This window comes from Gallinula chloropus, assembly GCF_964237585.1.
Source record: "Gallinula chloropus genome assembly, chromosome: 1".
Classification (NCBI taxonomy): Eukaryota; Metazoa; Chordata; class Aves; order Gruiformes; family Rallidae; genus Gallinula; species Gallinula chloropus.
Window position 1 is genome coordinate 211446839 of NC_140085.1, and position 6000 is coordinate 211452838.

Genomic DNA, 6000 nt, shown 5'->3' on the forward strand with positions numbered 1-6000 from the left:
ATTTGTTCTATTCTCTAGAAAGACTATCTACGTCATACTTTTAAATAATATTTAGGACAGTTCAATGTCATCTTTAAAATGAGATGCAAGCCTGTCAAGTCTGTGAATGCTCATTTTGTGAGATGCCTAACAGCTCAGATTTCACAATACTACTGCTGCTGACAAAGGAGAAAACACAATTCCAAAGAACTGATTTCGTGCGTTGCTGCTTCTTCAAGTTCAAGGGGCAGACAGTCACCCTCCACCTCTTCTTAATCCCCAATCAATTATTCTTCCTATTTTTAATCAAATCCATGGGGCTCAGTTTGGTTTAACCCACGTTCCTAGAAGCTTCCAACGCAGCTGTTCCATTGTTACAAAGAATAAAGACAAACTAGTGAGGGGCAGGGAAGAATGGAGTGAATGGTCTGGGCACTGGGAGGAAGCAAAGGCACAAAACTGAGTGTCAAACTGCTGCGTAACAGAGATTTTGAAAACAGCAAATAACATACCTAGACTAGGAGGGATTAGAGTTTCATACTAGAGCTGACCAGTGAGACCACGAGGAGAAAGTAATCTGGCCTAGATGGAAACAAAACTCAGCTTCAATCTGCCCTGAAATGGGGTTCAGCAAGAAAAAACAAAAGTGAACACAAAGCAAACCTTAAAAATACAGGGAAAAGGAGATATTTCAAGGGAGCTGCTGTTTACTAGAGGCAATCAAAGCAATGATAACTGCAAGCAGCTCATAGTCATGGATATCATCTGGTTCCACATGTTAATTTTCAAGAGAGATAAGTGGAGGGGTTTTGACTCTGCTGAGGGTGGAGAAGCCTTACAGAGAGACCTGGAAACATCAGAGAGCTGGGAAATCACCAACAGCATGAAGATTAACAAGGGCAAGTGCTGGATTCTGCACCTGGGAAGGGGCAGCCCTGGCTACACATACAGCCTGGGGGGTCAGATGCTGCAGGCCAGCCGTGCTGAGAGGGATTTGGGGGTCTTGGTTCACAGCAAGTTACACATGAGCCAGCAGCGTGCCCAGGCAGCCAGGAGACCCAACCGTATCCTGGGGTGCATCCAGCAGGGCATGGGCAGACGGTCCAGGGAGGGGATTGTCCCGCTCTGCACTGCGCTGGTGCAGCCTCACCTCGAGTGCTGGGTGCAGGTTTGGGGGCCACAGGACAAGAGGGACACAAAACTATTGGGTGAGTGTCCAGAGGAGGACAACGAGGATGATGAAGGGTCTGGAGGGGAAGACTTCTGAGGAGAGGCTGAAGTCCCTTGGTTTGTTCAGCTGGAGAAGAGGAGGCTGAGGGGAGATCTCATCACAGTCTCTGGCTTCCTGACGAGGGGGAGCGAAGGGGCAGGTGCCAATCTGCTCTCTTTGGTGACCAGTGATGGAGCCCAAGGGAATGGCATGGAGCTGTGATAGGGGAGGTTTAGGCTGAATATCAAGAAGAGGCTCTTTACTGAGCCATGGAAGTGACCCACACTGGAGCTGTGAAGAAGGGTGGCCCATGAAAAAGACTCGTGTTGGAGAAGTTGGTGAACGACTGACTCTCATGGGAGGGACCCTGTGCTGGAGAAGGGGGAAAGTGTGAAAGTGAGGAGTGCTCCTTCTGAGGGGGAAGGAGTGGCAGATACAGTGTGTGGTGAACTGACCCCAACCTCCTTCCCCATCCCCTTTCCCTACCCTCTGCTGCTGGGTGGGGAGGGGGGAAAGAAATCAGGAGTGAATTTGAGCCTGGGAAGAAGGAAAGGGTGGGGGAAGGTGTTTCAAGATGTGGTTTTATTTCTCATTATCCTACTCCAATTTGATTGGTGATAAATTAAATTAGTTTTCCCAAATCAAGTCCATTTTGCCCATGACAGTAACTAATGAGTGATCTCTCCCTGTCCTTATCTCCTCCCAGGAGTGTTTCATTACATCTTCTCTCCCCTGGCCAGCTAAGGAGGACAGTGACTGAGTGGCTTTGGGGGGCACAGGCCTCCAGCCCATTCCAATTTAAAAAGGAAAAATCCAAGCAGCAAAACACCCCAGTGTCTCAGAAATGAAAGACTCACCCCTTAGTTACTTACGACAGCATAAAGATTCGCAGGATGACACTTTTCCTCAGAAACAAACTGATCTCCAATGCAAAACCTATTTTTAAACTGTGCTACTCCTCAGGCCCCATAAAAGGGACAAGTGACATCCAAGTACAAAACTCACCTGATTTGGAGCAGTAGAGAAATAATGGAAGAGCAAGGAAACAACTTTCCTGAATCCAATTTTGCCTTCCATCCTATTTTCTCTTGCAGTAACTGTTGTAATATAAGTTTTACAAGCAGTTTACTGTGCAGTACAAAACCACACTGCTAAGTAGAGGCTTATAGATAATATAAATGTTATTTGCCATTTAACTTACAGCTTGAAAAATTCCAGGAAAAAAAAGTCGCTCCCTAAAGACAAATAAAGAGTGACATGGTCCCCTGAAATTCCCCCCGTATCAGCTCTAAGATAATAATAAGAACACTGTATGACTCAAAATATTATTTCCCTAATATTTTTCAGGACTTCTATCCCAATGGAAATGCCAGCAATAGGAGGTTATGTTTGCAGCTTCTCATTCTAGAGTAATTATTGGAACTCTGCTGACAGGCCCTTTACCCTGGTATGATTGTGTATCTTGGTCAGCACTAAAGTATTAAACTAAACAAAATGGAAAAAGCCTTAAGTATCTTTTAAAACATTAAAGAGGTAAAGAGTTGCACCTTGTCTAAAGAGATGTATTTCAGCTCACTTGGGTGGAAATACTGTAAAATTAATTTTTTAGTATTTAGCTACCGATTCCCAGCTTCTCTGGGCTTACTGTGGATCATGGCTGTGAGCCAAAATTTTGCCATTCCAAAGCACTATCTAAATCACTGAGCTGTGATAATTAAAGGCAAGATACAGGGCATTATATACTTTTTGTCTCTGATGTAAAAGATAGTTCAAATTTTAATCAAAATGGGTGTTTCAATGGCCACAGATCACACTCTAGCAAAAGAATGCAACTGAAATGTGAATAAGAACACAACATTTTCTAATTGTTTACCTTCTAAAATAGCTCAAAGAAAGCACTTAATTACATGATAAGAAATCAAGCATTGTGATGCTGATGCCAATTTATTCAGAATACAAACTCTTCAAGAGATACAGCTTGACCTTGACCTATGAGCTGACTTCTCAGAACAGAATAACGAACCCTCTTACCTTCCATTTTCACCTTCTTCAACGAGTTACCCTTAATGTTCAACAAAAATGTAAGATGTTTACAGAAGGCTTACATGTTTTTGTTCTATTTAAACATGACAGCACTAATTCAACCCCAAACTAAGCCTGCTGGAGTCAACTGACCTGAAATTTATGGAGTGATATCACAACAAAGTTCTGTACCAGTTACTTATTGTGCTCTGAGTTCACAGTTGGAATACTAAAAGGCACAGCTTACCCACCTTTCTGTTCTTGTTCTCCTAACCAGCTGGCAGTCTCATAGTAATTCTTACCCTATTTCCATCATGCAGAACACTAGCACGTCCAGACTGTCTACTAATGACTAAAACAGTTGAAGCTGCCCTTTCATTTTGCCCTCCTTTTCTGGTATTGTTAAGCCTTCTGCAGTGCCAGAAACATACAATTTACCAGTTGTTAGCTTGCTGCTCAACCTCCTTGGATGATCTAATTCCTGATGCAGTATCCCTGCATGTCTCCTATATGCTTTTGTGAAGTCCTTGCCCCCACAGCAGTCAAGCACTTCTGAAGTGGACTGCATCTGCCTGGCAAGGTACCTTAACCTTTTTCATCCCCAAACAAGTTTTCCTCAAAGAAAAATGGGATTTTAGTGATGAGGAAAAAAAAATAAAGAAGCAATAAGAAAAGTTTTTAGACAGCAGAGATTTAATACCTTGTTCCTTTCTTCATTTGTCTTGTATGCCCTGAGTCCACACAAAACCCAAAATGCTTCATTCCAGCCCTCCAGAAAAATCTATCTACATACAAATATGAAAAGCACAAATTTAAGATCTAATTGATATTCAGGCATCTTCTAAGCATAAATATCATCTTGGGCTAGCATCTCACTAAACCCTTGGCAGGAGGGGAGAACAGAGATGCCTTCTCAAAGGCATTAGTCTTTTAAATGGTAGCAATTACAAGCCACACCAGCCATGGCTCTCAGTTCTTACTGCATGAACAACTACATCGTAACAAGGCATCTACTCTGTGTCAAAGTATTGAGTAAGGTTGGCTTAAGGGAAGCTGGGGCAAGGTGTGTTGTAGCTTGCATCTTTAATTATGGTTTACAAAATTCTATGTGTGGACAACTACAGAGGTGTGTTATTGGAAGCTCCCCAAAGTATCTATGATTCTTACATTTAAAAGAAGGAAGAATTGGTATTTCTTCCCTGAACAACTTTCTTAGAATCTACATATATAAAGCAACAGGAAAATAAACCATCTAACAGGCTTTTCTCCTTATATATGATTTTGCTAGAACAAAACCTTTCTAGACTTAAGTCATATTCCAAATCCTAAAAGTTTCCTGTAATTGTGTTTTTAGGACATGTGGGCAATACAGGTAGCACAGGCTACTCACCACCTGTACACATCAGAGTCCTCTGAGACGTGGAGATGATGATCTGCAATGATCACCTACCTGCCTCTTCCCCTTTTGCTCCTCATGTACTCAAACTGTTAGCTTTTCAGGATAGCTGCTTGTTTTGCTTTATATATAATACCTCCATTCTATAGCTTCTTTACAGAACAGCTGTTTTAAAAACTACGAGTGCTTTATTAATAGTTCCACAAATTCTATAATGGGTTTTAAAGACCTTCCCACCCCCTCCTTTCATTAAGGCAAAAGGCATGGCAGTACAGAGAGATAGCATCAACGACTGACCATGCTATGAGAATCTCATGGTACCACTGATTACAACTAACTACACTTAATGGAGAATTATTTCCCAGATAATTATTAAACTTCTGTAATTATCTCAATTGAAGCACTACTTTGATGTTACAAGAAACAGCAAACACTCTCTCCCAAAAAACAAACAGGCCCTAAGGTCCTCTTTTTTTACTGCAACTCAACGTGTTGACTCAGATCTGTGGACAGATGTCCACACCAGCTATGATGACCAATATTTCAACAAAAATAACTATTAAAAATGATAAAATATCTTCTCATTACAGGAAAGAAAGATGTATTTGCTGCCCTGATGTGATAAAAGTTAAACACTATACTTTTGGAGAGAAGAGGATGAGAACAGGTTCTGTCCGCAAGTGTTCTGTCAGGAGACCTAACATCACTGAACATGAATCTTCTGGGGAGGAAGTATGTATGTCTGTGTGTACCAACTGAAAGGCTGTAGCATACAGTCTGATACTAACAGTGACACAGTTCAACAGTTTCTAGTTATCAGCCAACTGATTTCCCAGCTAAGTCACAAACACAGCACAGCAGTAGAATTGTAGATACAACTAATGCTTACAAAGGGTCTAGCATATATATATATATATATATATATATTCACAAGACAGTATAGCATATATAGCTGCTCTATAGGAAGAGAATGAAAGTTCACACAGTCAGAAATATTTCATTCTTCCCAGTAGTTTGGGAGACAAATCATTATACAAAGCTGAAAGGAGGATCTGGCATTCAGAAATAGAAGTGCATTTGTCATACACAACAGCTATCAAGAAAACTATTGTCTTAAGATACCCATGGCTTGGGCAACTATTCAGCTGAGAGTCAATCAGCATCAACCTGCGACTAGTGATACTGTCGCTCAGTGGTGCCAGACACAACTATGGCATCATCTGCTTTTCATAGGAACATTCTCATTCAGAAATTAGTTTTCAAAAAAACATAATGAATTCTCATGTCCATATAACTATTTCATTGATTATTTCAACAGGCAAGACTGTTTACTTATAATAAACAGCCTATCAAATTATACAAAGCAAGCACTGCATGAGCACTGTGTTGTGTT